At 52.5% G+C, this 18905-nt stretch overlaps 1 long non-coding RNA gene across 2 annotated transcripts; it reads right to left on the reverse strand.

The window, feature by feature from the left end:
• Positions 1-2923: 2923 nt before the first annotated feature.
• LOC112812023 (uncharacterized) lies at positions 2924-18675 on the reverse strand. Of its 2 annotated transcripts, XR_012381239.1 has the most exons (11): positions 16962-18675; positions 12007-12120; positions 11631-11780; positions 10407-10613; positions 8399-8523; positions 7044-7172; positions 5810-5909; positions 5434-5477; positions 4761-4800; positions 4260-4368; positions 2924-3113 (listed from the first exon to the last, which is right to left on the reverse strand). It is a non-coding gene; the product is annotated as an uncharacterized lncRNA (long non-coding RNA). The 2 variants fall into 2 exon arrangements; XR_003205193.2 differs by lacking the exon at positions 2924-3113 and having other exon boundaries at positions 4089-4368.
• Positions 18676-18905: the final 230 nt, after the last annotated feature.

An 18905-nucleotide genomic window follows, 5' to 3' on the forward strand; every position in this document is an offset into this window, starting at 1 on the left:
GTTGTTGACCCAAATTTCAGCTCGGGAGAAACAAGAGAAAGCCCAGCCTGGAGGGAAATCTGGCCCGAGGCTAGGCTTCCCATTTACTGGGCCCCTTGGGCTGGTATCTGCCACTCTTTCCCCAGGCTCATTTCAGACAAAAATAGAATTCTGCCCCCTATGTCTTATAATCTACTAAAGTTTAAACCGCCAGCTTATTCCTATGTTCGCCAATCTCGGTCTCCCCACCTCTAGTTTTCCCCTCTGTGTTTAGACTGGGAAAGACCTGGAGACAGTGCATCTGAAAGCTGAAGGCTAGGGCCGGTCTGGGCGGTGTAAAGCTCAATGCTGCCCCCTGGTGCCCAAACTGTTTGCAGCCGGTGGGAGTGAGAGAGGAGGTAGAAGGCACTTGAGGTAGAAAACCTCTCTGCCCGCCCCTCGCCCCCCCCCCGCAACCATTTTCTCCTGGCCTGTTAGACCTCCCTCTTATAGGGGGAGAGAGGACGGAGCCAGAGCCCTAATAGCCCTGTTTGAGGAGAAACCATGAGGCTCCTTGTCCAGCAGAGATCTCAGGCTCTGTGGTAGAGCCTGGAAGAGGTAGAGGCCCCAGTGAGGGCAGCAAGAGCCCTGTCTCACCTGCCCCTGGACATCCCAGATGCTTCCTTCTGTGGTAGGTGGAGTAAGGGCTTCCCTTCTGGCGTGATTCCTTCGTAGTTAAACTCTCAGGTCTTTTTCTGCCTGAAATTCCATCATTTGGGTTCAGAGGAGGTACTCAACAAATGTAGGATGGCTGGCTGACTATATAGGTGGATGGGGGGGATGGAGGAAATCTATTCCTCTGCATTGAGGTTTTAGCTCCAGAAAGTCTCTGCTATCGAGTACAGGGAGGAATGAGTCCAATGCCGAGCTGGCTGGAAGTAGGACTGCAAAGAGCCCTTCACCCTGTGCCCCATCTTGGGCCAATCTGAGGAGTCCGTGTATTGAGTACCCATGCAGAAGGACAACAAAGAAAAGGAATCTGGTGGGCTTCTGGGAGGAGGAAACATGAGGCAGAGAGAGTATTCACGAGAAGAGGCAGCAGGAGCAGACTTGGATGAGGATGTAGGAAGGCCTCCAGGAGGAGTGGCCTAATCACTCAGGTCCCCTGTGGTTCTTGGCCAAGGTCTCCACCTCCTTCATGAACCCAAGACACAGCTCCTCTTCCCATGGCAGAGCAACGCCCTGCACAGCCACAGGAAGTCCCATGGATCCTTGTACCGCCTGCCCAGAGAGCGGGTGGGTGGGCTTAGAGCCTGCTCTCCGCTCACAGGCCCCGTGCCCAGCCTCCCTCACCACCCATCTGCATTAGTCCAAACATCTCATCCGCAATCTACATTAAGGTAGAGATGTCCTGGATCTCAGAGTCCCAGGCTTCCTCAGCTCTCGGGGAAACCTGGAAAAACTATTCTGACTTTATCTGTCTTTAGTTCTCCAGGGTTAAGATGCAAAACTTGCTCCCTGTGCAGACAGCTGACTACAATCATGAAATAAAAAAACAAGTATCCACCCAATGTTCTCAGCAAAGGAAAGAAGAATGTGCAAATCCCTGATCCAGAGCCCAGTCATACTTCTGCACTGAAAGAGGTACCTTGACCCCAAATGCAGACTCAGGAACATGGGGACTGAACCCAAGTGTCTGCCATGAAATCCAAACATACTTAGAGGCATTCAAACATGTTTCCATTGTTTTATGATGATAAGATACAAGCCCTTATCTGTCTTTGTCACGAGTCAAGTCAACTGGCTTCAAGTCCGGGCTCCTTCCACTTCACCTGCCTGTGTGGTGTGGTGGCATGGGTCAAATCTCTTAACCTATGTGTGCCCCCATTGCCAACTTCGTAAAACCTCACAGGACAGTTAGGGGATTTAATGATTTAATATATATACAGCACTTTTAAACAGTTCCTGGAACAGAGTAAGAGCTCAAGACACATTAGATAGTGTCATTATTATTATTTTCTCAGAATTCAGGTCAGCAGCTCCACTGGGCAACTCTAGCACTAAAATCAATTTCCAGAAAAGTAAGTTACTTAATGTCTGACTCAGACACATACATACTTTTCAGAGTCAGTCTCTCTCTCCCTCCCTTTCTCTCTGTCACCCAAGACAGGGTTGTTATTTTAGATCATGCATTAAATATGCACATGGAAATATTTCCTTTTGTGAAGCCAACTCTGAATTAGTAATAGTAGCATTTATTGGAACACTTCCTATATACAAAGCCTTATACTGATTGCTTCACTGTTTTTCCATTGAACCTTTAGGACAACCCTGCAGGGTAGATATTTTAATTCCCATTTTCCTGGCAAAGACGTTGAGGCTCAGAGAGGAGGAGTGTCCAGTCCAATTCCCTAGTAAGCTCCTAACCAGCAGCATTTGCTCCACTCTTCCTGCCTCTGGGGTCAACTTTCCCTAAGCAAGTGTCAAGAAGCCCGTGGTTTTGTAAAGTATCCTCCCTGGACAAGGACAGAGGCTGACTTGGAGCTCAGAGGGTGTGTCCTCAGAGATGGGATGAAACCGCAGCAGAAGTGATAAAGGATAGAACAGTAGGAATGACTGGCCCCACCCCACTCCCACTCACTCGGGCTGGGATGGAGGCAAGACTCAGTCCTGGCTTGTGCCCCTGGGGGAGAGGTATGGAGGGGGAAACTGACCTCCCAGAAAGATTTGTCAGAACTGTCTCCGTAGTATCCCTTGTAGAAGGCCAGTTCCTCCTCGTCCTGCAGCGTCACCGCGGTGACCGGCACCACGCCAGCGGCGAAGTTCAGGACATTGTACAGGCTCCAGTAGGAGGAGACATCCGTAGGAAGATCCCGGCCAGCCCAGGTCAGGGGACGAAAGAGGCAGGTGGGGAAGAGTGTTGGGTGAGCGCCCCCTCGGGGTCCTTCTCGGAACTGCAGCCCTCTGGGCTTGCAACGTTGCCCGTCTGGGACCGGGAATCCACCTGACCACCGCCTCCTGCTCGCCCCACAGTGGAGGGAAGGAGAGGATGGATGCTATCGAAGCCTTCCTCAGTGCCAGGCACTGTGCTGGCCTCTCTCTGTTACTGATTCCTTGAGTCCTCTCCACCCCTGGGAGGCGGACTTGACTCTTCCCTGTGTACAATGAGGAAACGGAGGTGGTTGACAAGTTAGCTGGTTTTTCACAGACCACACGGCTGAGGATGGCTGAAGCGTGCAGGGAGGGCAACCCTGAGTTAAAAAGGCAGCTCCCCTGCAGCAGCCACCTGTTTGCAGGGAATGAGTGACAAAGAAGGGGCAGTGATGTCAGCAGAGGACATTGATGCAGGGCCAGGTGTGGGATGTGCATTTGGGCAGCCACTGTGGGGGGACCCAGGGAAGAGGAGTCCAGGCTTGAGGTGGGTTTTCATTCTGCACTGATGACACCTCTGAGACCTGCTCCTGTGCTGGGCAGGGGCCCCAGCATTGGCCCAGAAACTGCCTTGTGCCGAGGCTTCATTTCAGGGGGGCTAGGCCAAAGCCACCTTTTAAAGTGGGGCAGCAGGAAGTCCGTTAAGGGTGAATGCATACGCTAAGTGGAAGAAGCCAGACCCAAAAGCCTCCTTCCTTCTGATTCCATTTACGTGAAATCCCAGAAAAAGCAAAACTATAGTGACAAAAAGCAGCCCAGTGGTTGCAGTTTGCAAGGATAGGGAGAACTGCAAAGGGCCATCAGGGAAATTTGGTGGGTGATAAAAATAGTCTATCTTTTTATTGTGGCGGTAGTTACACAATTGTATGCATTTGTTAAAATTTATCAAATTACACTCTGAAAGTTGGTGGGTTTCACTGCATGAGAATTATATTTCAGTAAAGTTCATTTTTTTCCTTTTTTAAGTAAGCTCCATGCCCAACAGGGGGGCTTGAACTCATGACCCTAAGATCCAGAGTCCCATGCTCTACTGACTGAGCCAGTCAGGCGGCCCTCAATAAAATTCATTTTAAAAGTGAATGGAAATTGGGAGTGTCCGCTCACAGGTACAGGGTTTATTTTCAAGATAACGGAAATGTTCTGGAATTAGATACCGGTGGTAGTTGCACAGCATTCTAAATACATTCAAAACCACGGAATTGTACACTTTAAAATAGTGAATTTATGTTATCTGAATTTTACCTCAATTTAAGAAATTTTTTTTTTCCAATAGTGAATGGTAACAGAGGTCAAGGCCACAGAAGCTGTGGCAGGACTCTGAAGTCCTGGGCTCTGGGTCTCAACCCCATCAGGACCCAGGTTCGTCTCACCTAATGCCATGCTAGAATGGTCTGTAGAGAAGGCAGGGGTTAGCGGTGGTGTCAGCAGAACATCCAGGTCCGAGGACCTCCACTTGGCTATGAACTCCTGCTGATGCTCCTGCAGGAACAGGGACGGGGTGGGAGGGGTAAGACCAGCAGAAGTCACTGTTTGCAAGGCAAGGTCAGGTGCTGCCAGGCCCAGTGGCATTCAACATCAGGAAGAATTCCCAGGCTGTGAGATGTGCCCTAAGATATCTGGGGCACGGGAGGAGGGGTCAGGGCCTTCCCGGGGGCTGAGGTGAAAGGATGGGAAGAGGAGTCTCCGGCTGCAATTATTTGGGAACAACGTATCATCCTGGCCCCAAAGAGATGGACTAAATTAGCCTCCCATGTCCCCAGACCTCCCCATCCAGGTGTAGCCCACCCCCAATCTGGCCAGTCCTGTCACCACCCAGGTCTCTGCTGCCCCTGCTCCAGCAGTCCCTTGAGGTCTCTTCAGGCACACATCACCTCCACTGCTGTGTGATGTTCCCACAGTTTTTTGGGAGTCCTGGGGGAATAAAGAAGACACAGAAGTCCAAAGGTCAGCATGGGAGGACTCCCTTTTATACAAATTGGGACATTACAACCAAGAGCTAGAGCCTAGTCTCCGTGCAAGCTGCAAATCAGCTGATGGGCTGGGAATGACCCTGTGTCTTGTTCACTGACCAAAACACCTTGCCTGTCCAGTGCTCCCAAGAGTCCACAGCCTCTGGTCAATGCCCCACCCACCAGCCACAGGGACTCACAAGCTCCCCGCAAAACCACAGGTTCTTCCCCTAACCTGAGGCCCCCGGTCAGCCCTCGGGCTACTCCAGCCCCAATTCCAACCTTAACCCCAACCCAAACCCAAACCCAATCTCAACTCAGGCCCAACCTTTACCCCAGCCTAAGCTAATTCTAGCCTGAGCTCAGAGCTTAACTCCAAATCAAACCCCAGCCCCAAAGTAGCCCCAATCTCAACCCCACTCAAAAGCCTAAATTTAACCAGTGTCAGATATAACCCTAAAAACCTAATTAGATCCCAAAGTCTAAACAGCCCTTGCCCCCAGTGGATGCCAACTCTAGCCACGTGGCCCTTACTTAATTCCCCCCACCCCGTAGAAGATGCCTGGGAGCTTCACCTGAGGAGACTAGCACTCACCCCATTCCACGAATCTCTTTCAACTTCTGGCTAGCTCAGGGCTCCTAGAGATGAGGAGAGAAGGAGAGACCCACTCGGAAACCACAGGGCAACACCAGTCTGCCCAGAATTAGGGTCCAGAGAAAGCAACTCTGCAGAAGCCTCTACTCCTCCGCAAGCCTTTAGCCCCCTCGAGGCCCCCACCCCCTCTCTAAAACCCCTTCCTCTTTCGGAGATGCACCCCTCTCTCTAAAAGCACTGCTTTCTTTTGGCCCCATCAGCCTTTTCAGTTCCTCTTCTCTGAGCCCCCCCTACTCTCTGGGCCTCATTCTGAGTCCTTCTCTTCTGAGGGCTTCTCCCCTCCTGCGTGCCTCCCCCACCTTCGGCCCGCACTCACTGCGTACTTCAGGATATAGGCCAAGAAACTCTTGAGAGGGTCCGGCAGGCGGCGCATGCTGATCACTGTCTTTATGCAAGGGTCCACAATGTCCCCCTCACTGAGGAACCACAGACACGTATCCGGTCAGTCACAGCGTTTCAGCCATCGACTGGCTCTCGTGCCCACCCAACTCCCACTCCAGAGGGAAGCCATGGAAGGAGGTGTGACCCAAAGAAACACTTCTTTTCCCACCAGCACCACCCCTGGAACACACACATCCTGAAGACGGGGACCGGGTTGCTGACTTGCTGTTTAAGGTCACACAATTAACCAGAGGCATCCCACCAGCCCAGGCCCACACAGTCCCTTCCTAGGGCTCGGGTCACCACCAGGCCTGTCCCCAGCCCCATGCCCTACATCTGAGTCCTGACAAACGCACAGCTTCTCCAGAAGGGTGGCCCCTCCACCAGCAAACAGACCTCCCATGAGCAGGTGCTCGACAGCATACTCTATACGGGGGATGGAGAAGGGGATGACCTGGGAGACAGAGGCTGAGTCAGGGCCTGGAGCGCTTCCCACTCCGCCCGGGATTCTCTGCATCCCTCAGGATTTAAAGAGAGGATAGCACATCACCATCGTCTCCATCCACCTGAGCCCCTCCGCGGCCATGACACTCCCTCACCCCCCACGGAGACGCCATGGCATTCAAGCAACCCTCATTTCCTGCCTGCTCCACTGTGATCCTGCCCCAGGCCATGTGTTTCACATATGTGAGCTCATTTAACCTTCACAGCCGCCCCGTGTGGTAGAAAACTGAGGCTCGGGGGGGTTATGAGGCTGGTGCAAGATTACATATGTCGCCAACCAGCAATTCTCAAAGGGGAGGCAGGACCAGGACAAGCCAATGGGTGTGGGAGGCAGCGGTTGGGGGAGGAAGGTGATTTTGAGGACAGGAATCTCCTCACAGCCATTTGATAGACGCAACAGAAACCCAGGCTATAAGAATTATGGGAGTGAGTCCCTGAGTCCCCATCCCTGAAGGGGGAAACTGCAAAACCTTGATGCCTTCCTCACAGGATGGGCCCACCCTGCCCCCACCTGCAGTCCATCAGTTTTCTCCAGGAAACTTAGGGGAAACACAGTGATGTTAGCAGCTCAGACTCAGATATAACTTCCTTCCTCTCCAAGAATGGCCCAGCCCAACATCCTCACCAGTATGGCTTCCCTCCCAGTCCAGGCTAAGCAAGCCTACCTGATGTCCTCCTGCAGCCTGGAGCAGCCTGGAGGCGAGCTTCATGGCCCTGGCCATGCTAGGAGTTGGCTGGGCGAAGCCATCTGATTCACAGTAGCCCATTCGAAGGGGCTGGTTACTGGAGCATACCTGCGGGCAAGAAGAGCTGGCGGGTCTCAGAAGACACTGAGGCCTCTTCAAGAGCCAGACTGGGACCTTGGGCCCCAGCTGTCTTCAACCCAGGGGAATCTACAGAAACTCCCTAAGACCCCCTTGGAGCCTCTCTCTGCACTTTCCAGGCTCTAGGTCCTCTGGAGAAACCCCTGGAAGGGCAAATGGATGAGGACATGACTGAGGGGTTGCGGTAGATAGGCAGAGAGATGGTAGATAGATTCATGAATGAGTGGGTGGGCGTGTGTATGAGACGGTGAGTGGATGGGTGGGCAGAGGATCAAATGGATGGATGGGTGGGTGGAAGAACGGGCGGTTGGAGTTGGGGGGGGGCAGGTAAGTAAGTAGGTGAAGAGACACGAAGACCCTTAAGCTAAAAAACAGCCAGGAGAGGATGGAGATGGAGAAATTAGTAGAGGCAAATAATGGGTGACAGAAAATGATCACAGGTTGATTGTATTAGGATGTGTGTAGAGATCAGATGAGTAGACATCGACTGAATGGTAGACAGAGACTTTCCCTATGGAGAGGGTTCTAGAGCAGATAGGGCTGGGTTCAAGGCCCAACTCTGCCAGTTACTAGCTATGTGATCATAGGCAAGTCATTTCATTTCCCCTCAGTTTCCTTGCCTGTAAATGAGAAGCACAATGCTCATTCTATAGAGTGAGTATTAGGATGAACTACAAAGAGCCTGCACATAGTAGGTACCAATAAATGTTGAATAAACTATTGAATAAATGAAGCCTGCCAAAGCTGGCAGGGCCTGGAGCAATCTTCTGATCCAACCTCTTTATTATACCACTGGGGAGACTGGGGCCTAAAAAGAGATGTGACTTGGCCGAGGTTACCTAGAGGACTGGAAGCCCAGCTTAACCAGATAGTGGCTAGATGAGTGGATGGATGGGGAGACTCTCTAAACCATACTTGCTGAATGTCATGTCTGTGTGTGTGTTGGGACTATGACGATGGAGTCCCTCTCTGGGGGCAGTATTAGCTATGGGTCCAAGGAGCTGAGAGGCCAAAGCAGCTGTTGTCCAGCAGAGATGGGAAGTGAATATGACTGAACATGTGGGCTTCTTGGTCACTGTACCCTGGGCTGGGAAAAGCGGTCTTCATAGAAGATGGTCAGATGGTAGACATGTCAACGAGGAAAGAAAGGAGCGGAGAGGTGGGAGTCCTCCAGGCCTGCTCCGCAACCAGCTCACCTCCTCCCTGAAGGGCATGAAAGGCACAGCGGGGTCCAATCGGTGCATGTCTTCACTTAGCAGGGCTCGCATACACAGCACCAGGCTCTCCACATCCCGGGCTATGGGGCCACCCACTGTAGTCACTGAACAGAAAGTATTTGCCTCTACTCATCCCTTCTGCTCTGGGGACCCCCACGGCCTGGCCTCAGAGGGTGGGGCCCAAGACCATGATCAGGGTCAAAGGGTCCTGGGACCAACCTGGGTCAGGGGTTGGGGACAGGCAGAGTTGGCACACCAGCCAAAGCATCTCCGGTGCCTGACAGGAGAATCTTAGCTGGGGCAGAACATCAAGAGACAAGTAGGAGAGACTAAGGCTAGATAGTAGGAAGCACTTCTCACTGGACTTGGGGGGAGGCCAGGTGGGAGCCATGCTATCCCTTCAGATTGCTTTATCACCGGTGGGGCTAATCTGAGATAGGGGCTGAGTGAAATGTCCTTGGGAGGAAGGCGGACAGGTTATCTTTGAATGGGTGTAGCCACGGGCACCGTCAGCTTACCTGATTTCTTTTTTTTTTCCCCAAAGATTTTATTTATTTATTCATGAGAGACAGAGGGAGAGAGAGAGAGAGAGAGAAGCAGAGGGAGAAGCAGGCTCCCAGGGAGCAGGGAGCCTGATGCAGGACTCGATCCCAGGACCCTGGGATCATGACCTGAGCCGAAGGCAGACGCTTAACCATCTGAGCCACCCAGGCGCCCAGCTTACCTGATTTCTTGACTTTCTTGACCCACAGCAGAGGCGATTCCAGAGTAGCTGCACAACCCCGCCCACCCAGAGTCCCGCTCAGCACTTGAAGGGACCGGCCTGAGAGCCGAGGCTTTAGTAGCAGCCAGCCAAGCACTCCCCCAGGAACCAGCACCCAGCAAGAGGAGCTGCTTCAACCCTGTCGTGACCCCTACTGCCCACAGCATTAAGTCTGATCTCTTTGACTGCCTTCAAGGCTCTGGAGTATCAGCTCCTTCCACAGCATCCCCTTCTAGACCTTCCACACACACATATTACTCCAGGCAAAGTAAGTTGCTCACAGTTTACAGCCTTCTAGAATCTACGCCATCTCTGCATATCCATCCTTCAAAGCCAAGCTGAGATTCTGCCTCTTCCAGGAAGCCTTTCCTTCCCTTGCCCTGCTTCTGAAAGTTTAAAGTCTAGGCTTTTAATAAATCTCTGTTGAAGAAAAGGTCAGCTTCATCCTGTGAATTCCCACAAGCTTTGACCCTCTCTTAGAGCCCCATCACTTTCTGACTCAGCCATTTGCATGTCTAATAGCACAACAAGGGCAGGTACTAGGTCTGAGAGTGTTCTGTGTCCCCAGCACAAGGGCCACCACAGTGTAGGTACTCGGCGGGGGGGAGTGGGAGGCTGAAAGATAGGTGATGAAGGAACAGAGGCAGTGGATGGATGGGGAGATAAATGGATGAGTGAATGAATTAACGAATGAAAGGAAGAATGTGTATAAATTTGTCAAGGGCTGGGATATTTGTCCTTTTATTTACCGATATATCCCAAGTACCTAGTACAGTGTCAGTCACAAAGTAAACACTCAATAAATATTTGTTAGATAAATTAAATGGTGGATGAATAGTGAAATTGATTGATGGATAGAGACCGGGATTGTGATTGCATAGGTGGATGAATAGGCAAATGATGGATAGCTGGGAAAATGGATGGACCAATGAGTGACTAAGGGAACAGGTAGGTAGATGGGTAGATGTAAAGACAAATGAATTAATGAACAAATGAATTAATGAATGAGTAGAAGGTCTTTTCTACTGCCACCTATACCAGACATGGTGTGCTGATCTGGGGCTGAAGCAGGAGTATTTGAAGCCCTCCTAACTTTAGCCACTTCCCCTAGTACTGAGGTGAGTGGATAAGAGTTGATGTGCCAAGCAGGCCCCTCTACTCCCCCAGACTTCTGTTCCTCTAGGCTGGGCTTAGCCCCCCGCCCCCATCACCAGCACCAAGTACCTGAGGCAGTATCCCGTGGTCTGGAAGCCACAGACCCCACAAAAGCTGGCTGGTATGCAGATGCCGCCAGCAGTGTCGGACCCCATGCCCAGGATGGAACCCCCTTGAGCCAGCATGACTCCCTCACCCCCTGAGGAGCCCCCACGTGTCTTCTTTAAGTTCAGAGGGTTCAGGGTCCGTCCATAGATGGGGTTACTGCAATAAAAGCTGACGGAAACAGAAGAAAAGGGGCTGGGAGGTGAAAGTTTAACTGGGGAAACGTCCCTCCCCGTGTAGAGACTGACCCCCTCAGGAGTCAACCCCGGGCCTGCTTTGGCTCGCATGCTCCTCCCCAGGGCTGAGCCCTCCTGGTCTCCTTTACGGCTGAGGTGAGGGCCCACTGCCACAAGGAAGACCAAGAGTGGACACCAACCACAACTCCTAACTTAAGGACAGGAGCCCCCAGCCCTGCTATCAGAATTGGGAACAGGTTCCTCACAAAAGTAGGCACGCTGAATGCTATGGGAGAGGAGGGAAAAGCTAGGATAAACACAAAGATGAAACTCTTCAGAACCCCAGAGCCTGAGGGCCTGGAGAGACGATGAAGTCCACCCACACATTATAAGATGAGGAAACCGAGGCTCAGGGGGCAGGAAAGACTTGCCCAAGAACCTCGGTCCTCACGGTCTGCTTGACTGGCCCTCAGCTCACCCTCTGCCCTGAGTCAGGCCTTTACGTTGCTGTCAGTGCTGGGCCCACCTCCAAACCCAGCCCCGCCCACCCACTTCAGAGACCTGAGCAGTGTCTGGGGGATGATGGTCTTAACGAAGGGAATAGCTCCCTGAGCCTTGAGCACTTTCACAATGACCCCATCCTTGGCCGTGGGCTTCTCCAGGAACTGAGCCAGGCCACACACAGAGTCATGGCCCTGCAAGGAAGTGACATTAGCCCACAGAGGTCAGGATGCAACCACCCAGTGGACAGACTCTCCTCCTCACTCTGCTCCCACTCCACGCATTGCCACGGCCTCTGAGACACACGTGCTGCCCCCTTAGGAGAATTCACCCGAGTGGCAGAAGACCATGGTGGGTCAGAGCCAGACTACTGGGTTCAGCTCCCAGCTGCCACTTTCTAGTTGTGCATCCTTGATTACATAACTCGCCCAATGTCACACACTCAGAGGCTCACAGGCTCAGTGACGTATGGGCACACACACATACGTGTACGCATGTGAACCCGGCCCACCTTGCAGTCATAGGTGTCCTTGAGGCTGATGGGGACCCCATAGAGAAGGCCTCTCTCAGTCTTCTTGAGCTTCTTCAATGCCTGCAGTTCCTCCTCACGCTCGCCCAGGAAATCCATCAGGCAGTTTACCTTCTTATGTACCTTCAGGGCCTGAGCAACATTGAAGGAGACCAGATAAGGGGCTCAGGTTGAAGCCAGACATGGGGTACTCAGTCACCCACCACCCTGACTCAGAGCAGAATAGAAATGACCAATGACTGTGGCATGTACCCCCCTCCCAAGCCAGCTATAGCGCCATGATGTTACACCGGCCCCCACGTCTTGTGAGGAAGACAACAGGTGACAGCCCCCACCCCACTCCTGACCCAACCCCCACCTCCTCTAAGTAGCTAGAGAGGATGCTCTCCAGACTGAGCTCTTCATCCTGCAGCTTCTGGGCCAGACTCTCCAGGGGCAGCTCCAGGATGGCCTTGGGGTTCAGGGAGGGTTCCTGTGGAGATGGGAGGTCAGAGGTCAATGACTGATTCGCTCCAGTCCACTCGCACACACTCAACATCACCTCCCCACACCCCACCTGATACGCAGTTGCACACCCATCCATGTGTTGCACACGCTCCTGGACTCATCCTTAGCATGAAGAACATTTCCTGATCGGTCTCCAGGTTGGCATGAAAGTCCTGGATGTTCCCTATGTCTCTGCCTCCCCAGTGCCCATGGGCACAGAGGAAGGCCTGCCCCCTTGTGTTGCTACCCAGAAGGGGCACAACGGCAGTGGGCGTGACTCTATCTGCATGTTTTGGGACTCAGGGGTTATGGAAGTGAGGTTCATCTCTGTAGGGTTTGCCTTCAGGGGGGCACCCCAACATCCCAACTTTCCTTCTTATCCAGCCTTCCCATTCCTGGTGATCTGACCTGGGGAAGGGCATCTTAGTGCCTGAGCTCAGAACTCCCCCACCTGTATGCCTCAAGGACTTTCAGAAGGGCCCAGACATGGATCCCTCTAGAATAGAGTGGGCAACTGGCTAGAATGCACCTCAATGGCTGCATTGTGGCTAAAAGGAAATCCTTCTGAGTCACTTAGCAAAAAGCCACTCCCACAGGTTTCCCACCACCCCCAGCTGCCCTAGCCCCTGCCATGGGACTCTGCCCTCTCTTCACAGTCCAGCAGGTAAAAGGTTAATGCCCGGCCCAGCAGGGACCCTCAAGGCACAGCCCCTGATTCCCTCAAGGACTCTGAAGAGCCAGCTTGAGCTCATCGCTTGCCCTGCTCCCCCCAGCCCTAAGGAGCCCCAGTAGGACCCTCCAGGGACCATCCCAGCACATGCTGACCCCCAGGCACACCCCAAGACTACCTGTCAGCCCCCAATTCCTACATATCTACCTGGAGAGATGACACCCCTCTGGGCAAGTGCCCAGTATCCATCTGGACCCCTGAGGTTACCGCTCCCCTGCAGTTGTCCTCACATGGCCACTTGTAAAAATGGAAGCCTCTCAGGGAGCTGGGGAGAGCAAGCAGAGGGAGCTCATGGCCACTGGAGGCGGCTGCTGGGACTGCCCCTTTGCTGGCATGGCAGGCACTCCAGTGACTTGGTGGGCTGGGCGGGGCTGCCACGGGCCCAGTAATACAGCCACCAGCCCAGTTAGTGTCCCTTCCGTAATAGAACAAATTCATCGAAACTCACCAAACGCCTGCCCAGCAAGGATAACATTAGTTTTATCATTACTACAGTGAGAGCTAGTGAATCGTGTAAGACTGATGAATCACAGACCTTACCCCTGAAACAAATAATACATTATATGTTAATAAAAAATAAAAATAAAAAATAAAGTGAAAGGTCTCACTTGGGTAGTGCTTGCTGTGTACCAGGCACCACTGTAAACATTATGAACTCGCTCGAGTACTATAATTATAATCATCACCCCATTGTAGAGATGAGGATGTTAAGGCACAAAGGAGTTTTTTTAAAAAATAGATGCATCAGGGGCACCTGGGTGGTGTAGTTGGTTGGACGACTCTTTTTTATTTTTTTAAGATAGACTATTTTTTTTTAAGATTTTATTTATTTATTTCCAGAGAGAGAGTGAGAGAGAGAGAGAGAGAGAGCAAGAGCCCAAGCAGAGGGAGCGGCAGGCAGAGGGAGAAGCAGGCTCCCTGCTGAGCAAGGAGCCCGATGTGGGGCTCGATCCCAGGACCCTGAGACCATGACCTGAGCCGAAGGCAGCCGCTTAGCCGACTGAGCCACCCAGGTGTCCCTTATGATGGCATTCTAATAATAATGTTTATGACTTAGCTGACAACAGAGATGCTTGATTAATAGAATCTCAGCATTAGAACAGCTAGAGGATTGTGAGTATAATTGCTACAGGTTTGGCAGAAGCGAAGCAAGGACTCAATACAAGGAGTGACATCAATGATGTCGACAGAAAGTTTCTATTTAATGAGACTACAAGTCACCTAATGACTCTTGGTTTATTGGGAGAGCTTTGAAAGATAGGGAAATCTTCCGAAGATGTGAGCCACATCAAAAGATCCCCACAAGTTTTCTATAAATTAACAGATCACTTGGAAATTATTAGGATAAGTTGATAGAAGAACTGAGCCTCAACTTATTTCACTTTCAAGTCATTTTAACATATACTTTGGTTTAGAACAAATCCCCCTCCTGCCACGTCCCACGGCTCCACAGCCCCATCTGGCCTTCTCCACACTCACTGGTGCTGCCTCCTATCATGGTTTAAAAATCAAAGAAAATATATTTTAAAGTTGTTAGTTAATTGATGTATTATTAATGTTTCCAAAGCAGTTGTGAAACATGTTTAATATCGTCAAAACCTTAACCGTCAGGGGGGCTTATGTCCTCCTGAGGTGACCAGAGCTTCCTAGCCAGCAGCCTTCAGCCATGAGCAGCTTGTCCATTTACCCCGGTGGACTCTGAGTATTATTTTCTATGTGCTCTACAGAAACACTGCCTTATCTCAGGCTTTTCTCTCTCCAGAACTGTCTTTCCTCTTCCTTCCTCCTTTTGGAAAACTCCTACACATCCTGTAAGGCTCAGCTCCATGAAGCCTTCCCCACCCAACCCTCTCCAGATGGACCAAAGCCCTTCCTGCCGGGTCCCATAGTTCCATGGGCATTTGGCCCTCACCACACTCAGCTGAGCTGCCTCCCATCACAGTTTGCATAGCTCTGCATGCACACACAGTTTGCATGCACACACCATGCTACACTCAGACCGGGAGCATCTTTAAGGCAAGTTGAAGTCAGATGTCAGATTCATCCTGATTATGAATCTGTCCCCAAGGCCCAGCAAAAGGCAAGACCAGAGGAGCCCTTTATAAGATGTTGCTAAGTTGAACTGAATTGGATTTGTTTGAACCCTGCCAGGGTTTGACCTATGTCTCAGCCTCCTACCTCCCTGGGACATAAAGCTGGACACCTGAGGCCTTGAGGGTATCCTTGGCAGAGGGGAAGGTGCCCAGGATGGACCTGTGTAGCTTTGTTGGGAAGAGAATAAGGTACTGAATGCCAAGAGGTCTGTAGCCTTGGGGGAAAGCTGGAGACACCAGGGACGACCTCACCCCTTCCACTCCTCCAGCCAAGCAGACACACACCACCCCCACCAGGTACCCAGCCCAAGAGCTCTACATACCAGATGCCCACACATATACCAAGCAGATGCCCAGACCTACACAGAAGCAGATGTCCTCACACGTCAGACACCTGACCACACAGGCACATGCTCAACCAAACATTCAGACCCAAACCAGCCACACATGTCTAGATGTACACACTCGCATCTGTAACACAACACATACACACCCAGCCAGGCACACACACCACAAGCCCATAACCAAACACAAGCAGCACACAGCCAGGCACACCACTCAACCAGCACACAATAACAAGCCAGCAGGAGGCACCCATAAGCAGGTTCTGGTGTGTGCAGTGAAGGAACCCAAATACACCACCGTGCACGTGCATGCACACACAGACACACACACACACACGCACACGAATCCTCTCCATCACACTGATTCACCACAGCAACCCCGTTAGCTCAGATTTCTTGCTCACCAACCAGGGAGGGGCAGCTGCTCTCTGGGGGCAGATTGATTTATCCAACTAATTAGCCCCAATTAATATTAATACACATTCTCAGGAACTGCAGCAGCTCGGGCAGAGAAGCTGCCCCTTGGGGCCATCAATCACCATCCAGGGGACGGCAGAGGACATTCAGGAGCTCCAGAGCATGGGGATAGCACCTCAGGCATTATCCCCAGCCCCCACTCCCAGAGCTCCCAGGGAGTCTGCCACCATCAACCACAGTTGGGGACCCTAAGATACCATGAGCCCACCCCTCGTAGGGCAGTTGGGGAGCCCAGGAAGGGGCTGTCACGTCTTCCAGGCCCCACAGCAGACCTCAAACACAATGGAAGGTGGGCTGCCTCTCCTTCCCACCCTGCTCTCTGCTACTCTAGGCAGGTTCTGCTGCGACACCCACAGCTCAGTCCCTTCACCTTCAAGTCCCAGCCCAGCCGCGATGATTGACCCAGTGCCTTGAAATGTCCCCACCTAAGCTGTCAAAAGTCCCTTTTAAGACACAGAGCTTCCTGGGAGGACCCCATCTCCAGTGACCACCCTGTGCTTTGCATGTATCAGGTGCTCTCAAACATTTGCAGAACCCGGTGGCAGGGGGATGGGAAGGAGAACGTGTAGACCCGGGTTCCTGTGTCAGTGGGGTGTGGGAGTACTCAGGGGCTAAAAGAGACCTGAAAGAAGACCTCCTGCCTCCAATTGCTTCCATCAGTTTATCTTATTTCTTTTCTTTTCCTTTTTTTTTTTAAGATTTTATTTATTTATTTAATTGACAGAGAGAGAGAGAGGGAACACAAGCTGGGGGAGTGGGAGAGGGAGAAGCAGGCTTCCCACTGGGCAGGGAGCCCAATGCAGGGCTCGATCCCAGGACTCTGGGATCATGACCTGAGCCGAAGGCAGCCGCTTAACCACTGAGCCACCCAGGCGCCCCCCTGGGGCGCCTATCTTATTTCAACAAAAAGCTCGAGTGAACACCCGCCACGTTACTGAGTCCCGTGCGGGCACTGGGAGAACAAAGAAAACCCACGGCCCCCAATCTCATTGGGTTGGAAGTACATGGATGGAGGAGGAACTGACAGCAATACAAAAAGCCAGCATGGGGAGAGCTGGGGGTAGGGGGCTGTCCGCCGCCCCAGGCTCCTTGTCTTCTGAAGGGGATGGGGCAGTGGTCCTGAGGTGAGACCCGCCTATTGGGATGGAGGGCTGGGGGGCCTCCGGGAGAGGCGTCCGCTCACCTGCTGCCGGAGACGCTGGGCCAGGGCCTCCAACTGCTGCAGTGCCACCCCCTACGCTTCTGTGCCCCGGGGATCTTGCTTCGTGCTGGAACATGCTGCCAGAAGAGCAGGGCAGCCCCCAGCAGGGCCAGCAGGAGTACCAGCAGCCAACCTACCCCAGGCATCAGGGAACCTGTGTGGATAGAGCAACTGTTTCCTCGAGGGCCCTGCCTGCTGACTGGCCAGCTATATGCTCGAGCGCCCTCCCACAGCTGGCGCATCAAGGGGCCGAAGCCAGCATGACCCTGCACGGCGCAGAAGCCAAACTCCTCCCACCTAGTTCTTGGCCCTACCTGGACTTCCTGGAGACAAAAGCCCTCGTGCCTCAGGCAATGCAGAGGAAGAGGCTTGGGCAGAGACCAGCTTGAAGAGGAGCCCACGCCTGCAGGTGGGCAGGGGACCAGGCTCTGATCGGACCTCCTCACACACTTCTCCCCCATCCTGCCCCTCAAACACCCCACCAGAACCCTGGTCTGACCTGTGGCAGTTCCTAATGGAGTTGTCCCTGGGGGTTCCCGTTTCTTCCAGGATAATTGCCCACCCCCTGAACACAGTTCACAGGCTATATAGAGGTGGACAGAACAGGCTCACTCTGGAGGGCGTCTGGGGCCCAGGCAGAGAAGAAAGCAGGGACCCTGGCGGGAGCAGGCATCAGCCCCAGGGGAAATGATGCCAGGAAGTGAGGACCGAGGCAGGCAGGCAGAGCCCTCACCCCTGCCTCTGTTACCCTCACTAGGCTCTCATTCCCGACTGTAACGCAAGGCCACACTTGGGATCCTGGGACTCCAGCCTCCCCAGTCGATTGGTTCTCCCTTCCAATCTTCTCATTGTTCCAGGAGCTCCCTATAGGCCGGGGGAGCAGTGGAGAGGAGTATGAGCCTAGGGAGGTGAGGAGGTGCAAATGGCTCCCTGGAGGAGGAGCAGAAACAACGGGAAGATACGGGGCAGCAGAGCAGGAGGGACTGGTTTGGGAGCCCTCTGGCTCTTGCTGGATCTTCTGGCCCAGTCCTGTCTCAGAGGGAAGAGAGGAGCGACCCATCACAACTGAGGCTGCCAGTCATTGGGACCAGGAGTGGTGGTTCCGCCCTTGAGACTGGGACACTGGAAGCAGAATTGGTGGAAAGGAGATGTTTGTGGTTGGCAATGTTGAGTCTGAGCACCTGAGGGTTGCCCAGGGCCAAATGTGGAGTTAGCAATTGACCTGTTGGTCACAACCCAAAGGGTAACCCCAAGGTCATCCACCCTCTAATACTCTGTGTCCTCACCAACAGGTCTCTGGAACTAGCCCCTCTCATTGGCAAACTCCCCAGGTCCTTCCTCCTCTTTTCAGACCATTTCCTTCCCCCATACCAAGGCCTCCCTCGCTGAACCCTGGCTCTCCCCTGATGGCTCAGCTCCCCCAGGAAATCTAGCATCCCTGCCCCTTACAGCACCCTAAATCTTGCTACATCCTTTCTCAAGTTGCACCCCTCCATTAGCACATCACCCCATTTTATTTCTTCATCCGCACTTACCATTAGCTGAAATTATCGTTTACTTATTCCTTACCTCCCTCCCTAGAAAGTAAGTTCCATAAAAGCAAGGACCTTGGGGCATCTGGGTGGCTGTCGTTAAGCGGCTGCCTTTGGCTCAGGTCATGATCCCAGGGTCCTGGGATCGAGCCCCGCATTGGGCTCCCTGCTCGGCGGGAAGCCTGCTTCTCCCTCTCCCACACCCCCTGCTTGTGTTCCTGCTCTCACTATGTCTTTCTCTGTCAAATAAATAAATAAAATCTTAAAAAAAAAAAAAAAAAAGCAAGGACCTTGTCAGCCCTTTTCAAAATGCCTGGCACAGAGCAGGTGCTTGGTAATACTTTTTTTTTTTTTAAGATTTTATTTCTTTACTTGTCAGAGAGAGAGAGAAAGG

The sequence above is a fragment of the Callorhinus ursinus genome, unplaced genomic scaffold (assembly GCF_003265705.2).
Source record: "Callorhinus ursinus isolate GAN/ISIS: 27379988/994484 unplaced genomic scaffold, GSC_fseal_2.0 scaffold18, whole genome shotgun sequence".
Lineage (NCBI taxonomy): Eukaryota > Metazoa > Chordata > Mammalia > Carnivora > Otariidae > Callorhinus > Callorhinus ursinus.